The following is a 16,478-nucleotide window of genomic DNA, read 5'->3' on the forward strand; positions in this document are numbered from 1 at the left end:
AAAAAAAAATTAAACATTTTTTTTTTAACCTTTTCAACCCAGTGCTGATAATTCAAGAACTGCTTCCCAGCCTGGCCCCAAGCAGCAGCAAATCGTCCTGCTGTGGATCAGGGCCACCAGTCATGGGATAAAAGAAAAAAAAAATCCTAGGAAAGTTGCCTGGTCTGTAGAGAAATGGGCATTAAGTACCTGGCTTCTGCCCTGCTTTCTAGGCCCTCTGCCCATGGGAATAAAATCAGAGTTTGAGAACAGGGCTCAGTTTGCCACTTCTGCAGACAAATGAAATCTATGTGGGCTGTAGGATTCACTGATTTTCTTTCCAGGTTCTTGTCTCATAAGTTCAAAGAATGAAAGCCCGATGGTGACAGAGTATAAAAATTAAAGAAATAAAATTAGTTTTGAATAAAAGGAAAAAAGATGGAACTCCCTATGATATGAGGGTGAAACTGGTGGAAAGCTTTTCCACTTGAGTATACTAGTCTGGGGACTTAAGTTTTCTGGATAAAGGCACTGACCAGAGTCCGAAGCGTTGGGGCTAATTGTTGGAATCTATGCTTTACAGATATTGGGAATGTACCAAGGCTACTGGTGGCTTGACCCATGATTTTCTATTTGGCTGTGCGCTTTTAGTTCTTAAGTCTGAATTTTTTGTAACCTCCATTTGGGTCCAGCCATATTTCCATTATTCCGCCACTCTGGGACAAAGGAGTGGACTAGAATGCTTAACCTCACAGGGTTGCCTTTAAATTAGGGAAAAAACTTATTTGGGACTATTATCCTCATCATCTGATTAACTAGCCTATCTTTGGGGTGGAGTGGGGTGGGGTGGGGATAAAAACTGCCAGTCACAAAGAATAAGGCAATGGGTTCCAGTAATATTAAGTTATACCCTGGGACAAAATAGTCTCCCCTTTTAAAATCTGACATGATGCCCCATTTGGCCAGTAGACATTTCTTGTTGCAGTGCTGCCTGTTGCCCACAGAGCTAAAATACTAGGGCCTCCCAGAGTCCCTGTGTGTGCAAGAGCCTATGTCTGGGTCCTGCAGAGAGAGTTACCTAACAATCTCTGTATGGTTAATGTGACCTTCATTGGACAGAGTGCCCTAGATACACATGTATATAAAGAGTGAGTCTCTGGGTATAATTGACAGTGGGGAACTCAACTTAACCTTGATGGCATTATGATGATGAGCAGGAAGACTGGTCGAACAATAATACCCTGTGCTCCAACCTGCAAACTGGAAGGAAAAAAAGATTAAAGCACAGTTTTTTCTTTTCTTTTATTTTCTCTTTTTGGTATATGCCAGGCTGTGATCCCTCTCCTGGGATAAAATTTGCTGCATAAATTAAATGTACAGATAACATTCTCACCCAAAACCCAACAATTTCATTTGCAAGTGCCTACCAGGAAAGAAAAACAGCCTGCTCTGCTGGAGGTCTACTAGAAGTCAGTAAGGTCTTTTAAACCCAAAAGACCCTGAGAAAGGTGATCAATGTTATCTTAACCAAGATTTTATTTTAGAAGGAATTAACTTGCACTGGTGATGGGTGGGGAGAATGGAGGTGGCAGAGAATAACCCCTTAAAAAAGAGGCATTAATGGGGATTTGTTCTCTTTTGGACAATTGTTTAAAATGTGAATTGAGTCAGTTTTGCCAGATATCCTACTGTGCCTATTCTGCCTGTTAAAAAAACCTCACACTGATGAGTATCAACTGGTACAAGACTTGAGAGCTGTCTAAACACTTGGAAAACATGGTTGAAATATAAATATTAGACAAACATGTGTGGCCAATTTCTTTCACAGAAAGTTTTTAATGATTTCATAATATTTCTTTTAGATATTATGCTTTACACAGTACTTAATTTATCCATTGTCAAGAATTTAATATTATCTTTTCACTGTTGTAAATAAAAACATTGCATTCAATGGATACTTTCATGTTCAAAAACTTAATAAACATTCATTTTGTGACTGCCTTGGACCACTCTTCTCTACACTGGTGATATAGCAGGAAAAAAATAATGACAAGAAAAAAATCCCTGCTGTTTTTTAAAAAAATTAATTTATTTATTTTAATTAGGTATACATGACAGCAAAAATCCCTGCTCTTATGGTACTTATATTCTAGTGAGGACTATAAACAATGATAAATGATAAACATGTAATATTTATTGAATATTAGATAGTGATAAATGCTAAGGATAAAAAAGTAGAGAAGAAAAACAGAAAGGGTAAAGGTGGGTTACTATTGACAATTCATGGGGCAGACCATTCCTGGCACAAGTCCAAAGACACTGAGAAAAAGTCTGGTGGGTTTATGAAACTCGGAGATAAATGTGATTGGAGTGGAGTGGTTGAATGAGAAGGTCAGAGGAGATGAGGTCTGAGACACATAGGGCCTTATAGAACTTTGGCTTTTGTTCTTCCGTGAGATGTGAAGTCATTATAGGATTCTACTAGCAGAGTGACAGAACTTACTTAGGCTTTAACAGGTCACTAGGACTTCTGTATTGAAAATGAAGTATCAGTCAGTTTGAAGTACAGTAATGTAGTAGGGAAAGGTAAATAATTAACTACTTAAAGCCAAGCAAAAGATGTGTGTGAGTAACAAATATAGATTCAAAATGTAGTAGCATAAAGTGTAGGAAGAGATATACTGTTGAAGGTTCTCATGCTGTACTCAAATAGATATAGAATCACTTGAAAGTATATTGTTATAAGTTACACATGTATAATATGAACCTAAACTAAAATAATACAACAGTCACTAAAATAATGAAAGAATTGTAACAAAAAGTCACCAAAGGGTATAAAATGGAATGCCAAAAAATACTCAATTATTCCAAAAGAACAGAGAAAAAGAAAACAATGAAAAGACAAATAGCAAGATGGTGGTTTAAACCTACCCATATCAATAATTGTATTAAATAAAAATAGCATAAACACATGATTAAAAGGCAGATATAAGGTTAAAAAAAACTATATGCTTCCCACAAGAAATCTGCTTTAAATGCAAAAACACTAGTAAGTTAAAAGTAGAAAGGTAAGCAAAAATGCTATAACATATTAACACCAATAAAAGACGTTGGAGATTTGGAGACAATTATGCTAAGTGAAATTCCCAAAAAACCAAAAGTTGAATGTTCTCTCTGATATGCGGATGCTAACGCACAAAGTGGCAGGAGGGGGTGGGGGTGGGGGCAGAAAAGAAGTTCATTGGATTAGGCAAAGGAGAATGATGGGAAGGTGAAGAATAGGAATAGGAAAGACAGTGGAATGAATCAGACACAACTTTCCTATATTCATAGATGAATACACCACCAGTAAAACTCCACATCATTTATAACCACCCAAATGCGACCCCAATTTGAATAAGTTATACTCCATGTATGTATAATATGTCAAGATACACTCTACTGTCATATATATCTAAAAAAAAGAGAAAAAAGAAAGTTGGAGTATCTGTAATAATAATGAAGTAGATATCATTATTACCCCACTATGAATCAGCCTCCTTATATTAGAGAAAACATTCGGCATTTGTTTTTGGGGGATTGACTAACTTCACTCAGCATTATAGTCTCCAACTCCATCCATTTACCTTCAAATGCCATAATTTTATTCTCTTTTACTGCTGAGTAATATCCCATTGTGTATGTATGCAGTATTTTCTTTATCCATTCATCTACTGAAGGAAATCTAGGTTAGTTCCACAGTTTAGCTATTGTGAATTGTGCTGCAATAAACATTGAAGTGGCTGTGTCTCTATAGTATGCTGTTTTTAAGGCCTTTGGATATAGACCGAGGAAAGGGATAGCTGGGTCAAAACGTGATTCCATTCCCAATTTTCCAAGGAATCTCCATACTACTTTCCATATTGGCTGTACCAATTTGCAGTCCCACCAACAATGTGTGAGTGTGCCTTTTTCCCCACATCCTCGCCAACACTTATTGTTGTTTGTATTTTTTTAAAATATTTATTTTTTAGTTTTCGGCGGACACAACATCTTTGTATGTGGTGCTGAGGATCGAACCCAGGCCGCATGCATGCCAGGCGAGCGCGCTACCGCTTGAGCCACATCCCCAGCCCTTGTTTGTATTCTTAATAGCTGCCATTCTGACTGGAGTGAGATGAAATCTTAGAGTAGTTTTGATTTGCATTTCTCTAATTGTTAGAGATGTTGAGCATTTTTTCATATATTTGTTGATTGTATGCCATCTTCTGAGAAGAGTCTGTTCAGTTCCTTAGCTCATTTATTGATTGGGTTATTTATTTATTTATTTATTTAACTTTAGCTTTCTGAGTTCTTTATATACCCTAGAGATTAGTGTTGGGGGCCCAGACCTTAAAGGTAGCCACAATGGCTGAAAATGGTGATAATGAAAAAATGGCTGTTCTGGAGCCAAAATCTGTCATCAAATCAAGGTAAAACTACTTAACAACAAATTTTAATGTAATAGTGGAAGTACTGAACAAATCGAAGGCAGAACTTATAGAAATCAGTGAAGACAAAACTAAGATCAGAAGATGGCCAAGCAAACCTCTCCCAGAAGTGACCAATGAGTATAAAAATGGTGTAGAAAATAGATATTTTACATTAAGGCTTCCCAACTGATGCAACCCTTGTTGACATAAGAGTGACTAGAAAATAAAGGTCAAGTACTGAATATTCAGATGACAAGAACATTGTACAAAGCATTTAAGGAATCAATATTTGCTGTGTAGCCATGCACAGTGGCGCACACCTGTAATCCCAGCAGCTCCAGAGACTGAGACAGGAGGATTGCAAGCTCAAAGCTAGACTCAGCAACAGGGAGGCGCTGAGCAACTCAGTGAGACCCTGTTTCTAAATAAAATACAAAATACGGTTGGGGATGTGGCTCAGTGGTTGAATGTCCCCGAGTTCAATCCCCCATACCCCCATCCCGGCAATTTTTTTTTTTTTTTTTTTTGCTGTGTTTGATAGCATTGACTCTGCTAAGAAGTTTGTGGGGACCCCTGAACAAAAGTACAAAGACACAGATCTGCTAATATTTTTTAAGGAAGATTACTTTGCCAAAAATAAAAAAAGGAAGAAAGTAAGCAATATAAAGTGGAAGCTAAGTTAAGCGATAAACAAGAGCAAGAAGAAAAACAAAAAGTTAGCAGAAGAAAAAAAAAGAGGGAGCTGAACGCGGAAGTGGTGGCAGCGTCCGGGTAGCCGGCGGAGGCGGTGACCGCGAAGTCTGAGACGGGAACCGGTCGTCCAGGGGAGGGGCACGGGATTGGCAGGAAGGCAACCGCCTGGTAGGATCTACAGGAGGTGCGAGGAGTGGCTGGGCCTTCTTTTTCCACTTGAACGTGCGCTGAGAGCCACGGCTGTGGTGATGGCGGCAATTACTCGGTCAGCCCCAGTTAAGCTGCCCTTTGGGAGATACATCTGGAAAGTGCTCAGAAGAAACATCCTGTCAGAAAAACTGAAAAAGCAGTATTTATAACACTGGAATCTGTAGATAAATTTGTTAAAATGGCAGAAAGTAGTGAAAATAATAGTAAAAATATAGATGTAAGACCCAAAACTAGTCGAAGTAGAAGTGCTGACAGAAAGGATGGTTATGTGTGGAGTGGAAAGAAGTTGTCTTGGTCGAAAAAGAGTGAGAGTTGTTCAGATGCTGAAACAGTGGATACTATAGAGAAAACTGAAGTTCCTTTAAGGAGCCAAGAAAGAAATCACAGCTGTTCATCCATTGAGTTGGACTTAGATCATTCCTGTGGTCATAGATTTTTAGGCCGATCTCTGAAACAAAAATTGCAAGATGCTGTGGGACAGTGTTTTCCAATAAAGAATTGTAGTAGTCGGCACTCTTCCGGGCTTCCATCTAGAAGAAAAATTCATATCAGTGAACTAATGTTAGATAAGTGTCCTTTCCCACCTCGATCAGATTTAGCCTTCAGATGGCATTTTATCAAACGACACACTGCTCCTATAAGTCCCAAATCAGATGAATGGGTAAGCACAGACTTGTCTCAGAGTGAATTGAGGGATGGTCAGNCACTTAAAATTTTCTTTCCTTAATTTATAGATGGTCCAGGCATATTTGAAATTTGGTAGGCATTACAAATACATTTGGATATTCTGTATTTTTCTTTAATAATAAACTTATGTTCTTTTCTACATGTAAAATATTTTTAACCTATGCTATCAGTGTTCCTATACATAAAATATAGTTTCCTCATCCCCTTTTTGTTGAGCTTTAAAATTCTTCAGTAAAGATGAGTGCTACGATTCAAAAAAAAAAAAAAAGTTAGCAGAAGATGCTGAAATGAAAACTTTAGGAGATCGGATGTTTGTTGAAACTTTTGGGTGACTTAGATGATCAGACCTGTAGAAAAGATCTGCACATCCTTTTTCAAATCATGGTGAAATAAAATGGATAGAATTTGTCAGAGGAGCAAAAGAGGGAATTATTCTCTTAAAAGAAAAAGCCAAGGAAGCACTGGATAAAGCCAAAGACGCACACAATGTTAAGTTACAATTAAGGAACAAAGAAGTGACTTGGGAAGTACTAGGAGAGGTGGGAAAAGCACCTTTGAAAAAAATCATATAAGGCCAACAAGAATCCCTAAAAAAATGGAAGTCAGAAGGTCACAGATTTAAAGGAAAAAAGGTCGCAGATTTAAAGGGTAATAAAGCTGCCCAGCCTGGGTCTAAAGGAAAAGTACAGTTTCAGGGCAAGAAAACAAAATTTGATAGTGATCATGATCATGATGAAAATGGTGCTGCAGGAACAGTGAAAAGAGCAAGAGAAGAAACAAAGAAGCAACAGAAAATAGTCCCGGAGACCAGCAGTTTATTGAATACATAAAAAAAAAAAAACCCACAACTCATTGTAGTTAGGTTTTAAGCTGCTTTTTGTCTTTGGAGGGTTTTAAAAAGAAAACCAAATTAGGTCCACTTCAATGTCTACCTGTAAAAAAGGAAAAAAATTTTTGTTGTTTAACTTGTCTCTTTTTCCATTATCAAAATGAGGGTTATTGTTGTTGTTTTTAATATATAGTTCTGTTTGTGTTCAGAGGATTCAAATATCAAAAGGAAGATTCTTCCACTAAATTGCCTTTGTAATATGAAAATGATCTAGTACAAACTAATAAAATATATACTATATAAAAAAGAAAAGAAAAACTTAATAGTATGATTTCTATGTAGTTACCCACCACAGGTTTTATTCATGCTGGTTATGTACATGATTGTTCTATACCACAAGGAATGTGCTCAGCATAGTGATTAGAAAATGGGGAAATATTTTTCCTTCAAAAGTACAGTTTTTATATGAGAAATTTCCCTTCCTTTTGCATCCAGAGTGGTCGCTGTGGTAAGTTGGTCATTCCTTCACTGAAAACTGTGAGTATATTCTGTCAGCCCCTTGATCTGATCTTGTAAAAGTTTAGACCAACTTGTGGAACTTCAAAGGTAGGTCATAAGAAGTCTAAAAATGGGGCTGGAGATGTAGCTCAGTTAGTAGAGTGTCTGCCGCACATGCACAAGACCCTTGGTTCAATCAGCACCACACACACAAAAAGTCTAGACTCATTCATCTGGGTCTCTCAGAACTTTTGCTGAGGCAGAAGATTAGCTGCAAGTAATAAATTTGCCTAATATGAGATGACTTCTTCCCCTTTTCCCACATTCTTTTTTTTTTTTTTTGAGTATTCAGGATGGAATCCAGGACCTCAGAACATGCTAGGTAAGCTCCCCTTGCCCATTTCTTTCCTTACCACATTCCTTATCTTTAATCTTTAGGTGAGAATCAAAGCAGAGTGACCTTGGTTGTAAAGTAAGAGTGTCATAAAACATCTGAAGAAATCCATCTGCATAGTGGATATGCAACCTATCCCGTGTATTTTCCTTGCTTGTAGGTACAGTGCAGCTCTCTTCTGGCCTGGCCTGTTGCTATAAGGTACATGAAGTAATAAAACGCTCCAAACCTCTCTCTTGAGTCCTCCAAGTTCTTTCTTTGGGATCAATAAACAGCATGTTTGAGGCGTTTGCAGCCCTGGGTATACACATGAGCACTCAGGCACCTAACCACATCACTAGCCCTAAGACTTTATCTTGTGAGAAAATCTAAACTAATTGTCAGGAGGTTGTGCAAAGAGCTGCCTGATCAGCCTTTAGGTATGCCAGACAAGTACTTCCTCCAGTGATTTTAGCCTGAGACTCACAGGGGACAGATGAATGTTAGTGGTGGGAATGCAAGGCTAAGGGAATAGTATTATAAACTGAACCTACTGTGTTGACCTCCACACACTTTCTTCTCAAAGAAGCAATTTACCTGCAACCCTGCTGACTTAAGTGTACAGGATGTTACATTCCTCAGTAAACTACCTGTTATCTGCAGGAGAAATATAGGCCCAAAATAGTGTTGATAAGAGGAACACAAGTTATCCTGCAGAGGTGGACTTTTGTGGCCCTTACCTAGACCAGATCTTGGAACTCAGAGAGATAAGGATAATTCCCCCAACCCTAAAACTCCAAGAACAGATTCCAATTAGAACCAGTCAGCATGGGCCAAAGTGATTTAGAGTGGTCATGGCAGTGGGGGCTTGAAAGTCTGTTGTCCTGCTGTCAATCAAAAAGTCAAGAGGTAAACCTGGGAGGGACTCTCTGGAAATTTCCCTGGTACCCCCAATAAAACTGTAAGGCAGGGTTTGGGGATTTAGCTCATTAGCAGAGTGCTTGTCTAGCACATGCAAGGCCCTGAGTTTAGCTCTCAGCCCTGAAATGAAACAAACAAACAAAAAAACTAGAGGGCAGAAGAGGCACTCTGTACTTCTCCATTCTGAGACAACACATTCTTTCCCTTGAGAGTGTTCCCTTTCCCCTTTCCTATACCTTCCAATAAACTCATGCCTGTTACTCTAAGCAACATGTTTGAAATCTGGGTTTGAAAGTGGCGGGGAGGGGTGGGGGGAAGAGGTGTTTCATGTTGTCTGTTTACCAGAAGGCCCTGACCTGTCACAAGACATCATCTAACCACACCTGAATAGAAAAGAGTTGAGCCTGCCTCCAGGCCTTTGAGAGATAATGTACCATTGTAGGAAGCCACTGAATTTCAGAATGGTTTGTGATACAGTAATAGATAACTAGAATAGCAGCATAAATGTACTCAAAGCACACCAGGCATCTGGCTGGGTGATGCCTCTCTATTTGGGAACTTTAAATGCTAATAACCTTCTATGATAAGAAGTGAAGAAAACTCACATTTATTTTTCTAACATTAAAATGGCATTAAATACACATTCAAATGTGCCCTATTTTGGCTATATGCATAGTAGTTTGTCTTGATGCTAACTTCATTTTGGAATTACTTAGCTCATTGTTTTATTAATGTAAATGTAATCAATTTCCATCCTGCTACCACTACTTTACATAACATTGAAGATGCCATATTTCAATAATGTTTAGGATAGAGAGATGGAGAAGAGTATACAAAGTCAGTAAAGAGGGTATTTATTACCTAAATAGGATGTTTCAACAAGGCTTTAAGTGGTGAAGTTAAGTTGTCATGAAAAAATGTTGTACCGTCTGTGGTAAAATTGATCATGTTAACATAACCCTAAAAGGGAAGAAGCTACGTTTAACTTTCATAGGGAAGAAGCTACGTTTAACTTTTATTGGTAAGAACTCTGGCTAGTTAGCTCAGATCATTAACTAGCAGACTAAACACAAAATCTATTACAGTTATTAGGGAAAAAACTCAAGGAATATTCCTGATTTACAATAAGATCAGTGACATAATCCTTAGATCGATAAGACACTTTACCAAGAGCAGGAAAAAAAAAAGCTGAATTTTTATACAAGTCTTTATTTACAACTTGTTTAACAACTGTACACTTTTTGCAGCCTTGAAAACATTTTTTGTACTGAATGGGAAAATATAGTTTGACCAAATCTTAACTTTATTCTCCATATACATATACATATATTATATGCATATATATAAACACATACATATAATTAATACCATAACAAGTTGGCAGTTGTATAATTAATGAGTGATACCAAAAGGAAATATACGATTTCAAAAACACTAAAATCCATCTTCTGATGGTTTCTTTGACTTTGTTTTGTTTTAGTTAAAATTTCTTACTGAAGCTTTCTAACAAGTCATTCACCTCAGAAAAACATTGAGAAAATCCACCAATTTCAACACATAGGAAGTTGTTGGTAAACCTGGTAAATAGGTGGAAATGCTTGGACATCATTATGTACAATTACAACGTTATTCAATCTGTATTATACTTTCATTTGTGGGATGAGAAATTTAGATTTCTATGTAGGCATTGTTTTTGGATTATAATGACAATGAATAAAATTGTGAAATTGTAAATTCAATAGTTAACCAAAATAAGAATTTACCTAGCAATACTCTTTTTGCAAAGGCTAAAATGCAAGGTGGAAGCTACAATATTAAATATGAAACTAACAATTCATAGAACAATCAAAAATACTTAACACATGAGTATAAGGCTTTAGAGCTGGCAATGTAATCAGTACAACTCCAACTCCAATTTACTAAGTTGTTTTCTAGCTCATCTGAAACATTTTAAAAAATACAACTGGGGGGAAAAACCTCTTTTTATTCCCAAAGTTTTAGTATTTTTATATATTCAATTTACTAATCAAAATAAGGCAAAATATAAATATGTTTGAGTTTTACCATTCATAGATAAACAAAAATTCAGTTTGGTGGACAACTGTCAAACATGATAACTGCAAAACAAGATAAATCTAGAAATTATTTTCTAGAGTTCAAAGCATTATGAATTATACAGAACCTGTAAACAGCAGTGACATTTTAGTGCATTTGAATCATAAGTAAATAAGGCTATTAAAAAATAAGACTACTATTAAAAAAATTTAAAAAGTCCCAAATCATTTTTTGGCATTTGTGTACAGTCATTTCCTGTATCTATACTACAATGTTATTCCATATTTCAAGCATATTGAAAATTTCCCTTAACTAACATGAGTCTTTGTAGAACACATCCTGAGTCAGGCCACCAAGAAAATAAAACAAACACACCATTTAATCATCTGTATGTGAACTACAGAAAGAATTTTATCTTGCTTGGAATCTGACATTATGGGATCAATTATTTTGCCTCATTACAAAACTTTAAAAAGAATGAGGAAAGCATCTCAAAACTTCCTAACAGGATATTTTTTAAAAAAAATTTATTTATTTATTTTTTAGGTGGACACGATATCTTTACATGGTGCTAAGAATCAAACCCAGTGCCCCATGCATGCTAGGTGAGCGCGCTACTACTTGAGCCACATCCCAAGCCCCCTAACAGGATATTAACTAAACACCAAGCCCACTCAAAAAAAATATGATTGGGAGAATGCTTACCTAGCATGCTCTTGAGGCCTGGGTTTATTCCCAGCACCTTTAAAAAAAAATTTAACAAATCTCTTATTTTCATTTAAAAAATTCAAAGCTATGTCAGAACAGATACTTTTAGCTACATTAAGCACTTTAGTAACAGGCCAAGTAAACTAATAAATATTTAAAAAGTGTTTTAATTAGCTAAATTACATCCTGTAACAGTAAATGTTTACTTCACAAAGAATACTTAATTTGATTCATAATACCAGTTAATAAGAGCAGGAAGCTAAGAAGAAAAAAACAATTATTTTAATCTCAATGTACCTTTGAGTGGGAAGAGTTAAATGGGAATTTAAGGAGATGGTTAGAGGGGCAGAAACAAACTGTTGATAACTACTAGATCTATATAGATTTTAAAATAACACAAGGAGAATATAATGAAGTTTATCAAATTTTCCTTGAATATAAAGCATTCATATCAGTTTCTGCTTGAAGGACAACTATGCATCAGTTTACAAAGGAAGGTGAAAAAACCTGAAGATATTAAGAAATGATTCATGAAATGATTTAATTATTCATTTGGAAAAATAAAGTGCTCAGAATATGTTTTTGAAAAATAATATATTGAAAATAGCTTAAAATAATGGGGGTATTGATTTTTCAAGACTATTAGAAAACATGTATCTCATTTAAAAACCAGACAAAACAAAACTGAATGTTCTTATGAGCAAATCTCCCTATTCTTTGGCAGTAATCATGTATCAATATTTACGTAATAAATATTTCAGTACTTTTGGACTATGATTTGGATACTAATATATTTATGTTCCAAATAGAAAAGGTCCTAAAAGAGTTGGCTCCTAAAAGAAACCCTCAATAGACTAAGCTGAAAACTTTGCCAAATTCGAACTTGAGAAAATAGCCAAGTTAAAAAAAACAAGTTACAGCCGAACATCCTTAGATTTTTAGCATGTGCTTTTTCCCATTACCTCTCCCCTACTATTTTTCAGATTCTCTGAACTGACAGTTCCTAAAAAGTGGCTTCCTTTCTCCTGCCTTTGGGTATCTGAAATGATGCAAAAACTATTAAATTTATGGAGAGAAAGTAGATTTGTATTAGGAGACAGTTCCCCCACTCCAAAAAAAAAAGTGGGGGGAAAAAGGGGGGAAGATGTATATATATTTTTTTTGTTGGGGGGGGGGGAGTACTAGGGATTTAACCTAGGGGCGCTTTATCACTGAGCTACATTTCTAGTCCTTTGTATTTTTTGTTTTGAGATGGGGTTTCATTAGGCTGCTGAGGCTGGCCTTGAACTTGTGATCCTCTTGTCTCAGCTCCCAAACTGCTGGGAGTACTGTACCCCGCAAGTAAGTCTTCTGATTAACCAGAAGACTATTTAGTTTTATTAATATAACTCCAGAAAACAAAGTTTCAAGTGTGTTTGCATTTAAGATGATTTGATTTTAGGCTATTATAAAAGAGGCTTTTTAATATGACATATAAAAAGTAATCCATGCCAGTAACCCAACCCAGCTGCAAACATATTTCTAGACTTAGAACTTCAGATTCCTAAGATATTAACAGAAATGTCACAGAAAAGTAGAAGGGAAGAGGGCAAATAATTTTATCTAATATTAGTAAAGTGCTGTAAAGTATAAATAATACATAAATGATCAGAATAATAGTAAATAATATTAAGACACTTGTCTCTAACACTGACATACATAAAATAAACACAATATAGAATGCATATACAATAATGACTGTCCATAGGTTGACAAACACATCAAAAACAAACATGGTTTTCATTAATTTTACAACACATCTGCTAAACTAATTTATTTTGTTAATTCAGAGCTCTCTCAAGTGATAAAGCCTGTTCATAAGTTTCCTGTATGTCTACACAAAAGCTTCAGCATGCTTTGGTAGTATTCTTTCTTTCTCACTTTGAGTTTGTTCTCATGATATTTAATTTTTTTTTTTTAAGCTCCAAGTAGATGTAATACAGGATTTGATTGCCCCATGTGCCTAAAACTTTGAGGCTGTGGACTTTATTCTCAGACCTTAAACACCTGATTTTAAACATGGGGGTTTGTATCAGATATATAAAGGCTCATTTTGAATGTTTTCAAAAATGTCTACTTTGGCCTTTATTTTAATTAAGCATCATCTTTTGTGGGACTACTATGTCTAATTTAAGGGGAACATAACATTAAACCTCTGGCTTGTAAACTAGAAAAAAAATGTCAATGGCAGATCTAGATAACTGTTGGGAAAGTGATCATAATTTTCAGTCACCACAGATCTTTTTCTCATCTCATGAAATTATACTATTTTTTAAAAACAATCTAAAAGAGCTATCTTAGATTTAGTAATGGCTTAATGGTCTCAAAATAAGAATAAATGTTTCCCCCTCCATGAATAATAAAAATATATTATATGCCTTGTTAATACTTGATGAAGGGAAGGACGATCAGAAATCAAATTAATTTTTGTTTACACTTTTATCAAATGAATACATAATAAAGACAGATTTTACGTAAACTATTACTGAAGGAACATTTGTTAAGATAGTGTAAATTTTTACTGTATTAGTACTTCTATCTGCCTAGATGTTTGTTATTAGTTGGGCCATTTCTTATCCCAATATCCATTCTACTTTCTAGAATGGATTTCCTTAAAAATCTTGTTACTTCTGTTTTATCTTTATTATCACATACATACCTACATGCAAACTTAACTTCACATAACATTAGAAAATATGATAAAACACAACAGAAAAATACTGACTGAAGAGACAGCAAGTAATTCCTGATATCTATGTGTGTGTGACATATCTATCTTAGGAAGCATTTTATGGACTCCCCACAATTTCTAAAACTCAGATACTTATCATAATTAGGTTCATGCCTCTTGTTCCTCAAAATAATGTCCCTTCTCTATTCATTCAGTGCAATGGGGGAAAATCCAAGGATATTCATGTTCAAAGACAACATTAAATATAGATTTTATGAGTTTTTCTATTCATAAAGACAATACATGTGAACTGGATTAATGAAAGGTGTTTTTTAAAAAAATATTTATTTTCTAGTTGTAGGTGGACACAATATCTTTATTTCATTTTTATGTAGTGTTGAGGATCGAACCCAGGGCCTTATGCATGCTAGGTCAGCACTCTACCACTGAGCCACAACCCCAGCCCTAATGAAAGGTTTTTGAAGAATAATTAGTATGTAGTCCAAAATAAGGAGAAAATTAAAAAAAAGGGTGGGGAGATTCCATCAAAACAGAAGATCAATGCAGTAGAGGAAGGAGATTGAGGGGGAGAGAGGAAGGATGAGAGAAGGGAAGAACAGTGGAGTGAATCTGACTTATCTTTTTTATTACATATATGAATATACACAGTGCATCTCACCTTTGTGTACATCCACAAGGCACTAATTAAAAAAAAAAAAAAAAACAAACCACAAGTAAATAACAGAAGGATCAGCAGAGTAGAGGGAAGGAAATGAGGAGGGAAAAAGGGAGAAAAAGCAGAAGTGCTGAAGACTGAATTAGAGCAAATTATATTCCATGCTTTTTTAATCATGCCAAAAATGAATCCTAATGTTATGAACAACTAAAAAGAACTAATAAAAAAGAACAATCAGTATTTACTTCCAAGAACATAATCAATGATTTATAAGAAATGGAAGCCATCATATTTGTGCTGTCCTTCATTTTATAAAAAAGGATGCTACATAGTAATACTTTTATACTTTGGGGGAATAAAGAGGGGTAGAAATTAGCTGTGTCAGTACCAAATTATTTTGTTCTCTATGCTTCTGAGAACTAAAGAGTATTTGTTGAAAACTTCAGAACATTATTATTACAAAATAGGGCAATAAAACATCTTCAAATTTTTCAAAAGGGAACATATGCCAATTACTTAAATACTCATAGAAAGTAAAAAATCAGGTGACAGATACATTGAGAATAGCCTAATATAAAAAATTTGATGACATAGATATTCAAATCAGGGCTGAGGTTGTGGCTCAGTGGCAGAATGTTTGCCTGCCATGTTTGATGCCCTGGGTTCTATCCTCAGCACCACAGGTAATTAAAATAAAGGTCCATTGGCAAGTGCAAAAATATGTATTTTAAAAAAAGATACTCAAGTTATCATAAAGAATAAACTCTGAAACCTCTTTCTAAATGTAATGAAATTGGACTGGCCAAGTATTAAAATAACCTGCCATTTTAACAGGACTATAGGAAAAGAGATCATCTGTATTTTTATTTTTAATTTTTGTGGTGCTGAGGATTGACGTAGGCAAGCTATCTACCCCAGATTACAACCCCATCTTTTAAAATTTTGGGACAGAATCTTGCTAAATTGTCCAGGTAGGCCCTGAATTTGTGATCCTCTTGCCTTACCTCCTGTGTAGCTGGTATTACAGGCCTGAGCCACCATGCCTGGCAGAGATTTTCTTCACTGCATATTGAATGGAAAACTCTCTTAACTTTAATTTTTATTTTTAAAAAATATTTTTTAGTTGTAGTTGGACACAATATCTTTATTTTATTTATTTATTTTTATGTGGTGCTGAGGATCAAACCCAGGGCCTCGCACATGCTAGGAGAGCGCTCTACTGTTGAGCCACAATCCCAGCCCCTTCTTTTAACTTTTAAAAAGGAAAAAATTTAAAAATGATAAAATAATTTTCAAAGATTGTCTGATATTCCATTATATTTTGTTCAGTACATTCTTTCACTTTAGGATATCACAGAAATTTCACTGCAAAGAAGTACAAGGTTTGGGCTGGGATTGTGGCTCAGTGGCATAGTGCTCGCCTAGCACATGTGAGGCCCCAGGTTTGATCCTCAGCACCACATAAAAATAAATAAAATAAAGATATTGTGTCCAACTACAACTAAAAAATATTAGAAAAAAAAAGCACAAGGTTTGATGACCTTTTGAGACAAAAAAAAATTCCCTTTATATGCAAGGATAAAAAGTCAAAATAGGATAGAGTACAAATGAATGCTAAAGCATTTGCTTAACATGCACAAGGCCCTGGGTTCAACTCTCAGCACCACCAACGAACAAAAACTCAAAAA

General features: G+C 35.5%; 1 pseudogene; it reads left to right on the top strand.

Annotated features, from left to right (window-relative positions):
- The first annotated feature begins 4,850 nt into the window (after positions 1–4,850).
- On the top strand, positions 4,851–6,850 carry LOC125613277 (annotated as a pseudogene).
- Positions 6,851–16,478: the final 9,628 nt, after the last annotated feature.

This window comes from Marmota marmota, unplaced genomic scaffold (genome assembly GCF_001458135.2).
Source record: "Marmota marmota marmota unplaced genomic scaffold, marMar, whole genome shotgun sequence".
Taxonomy (NCBI): Eukaryota; Metazoa; Chordata; class Mammalia; order Rodentia; family Sciuridae; genus Marmota; species Marmota marmota.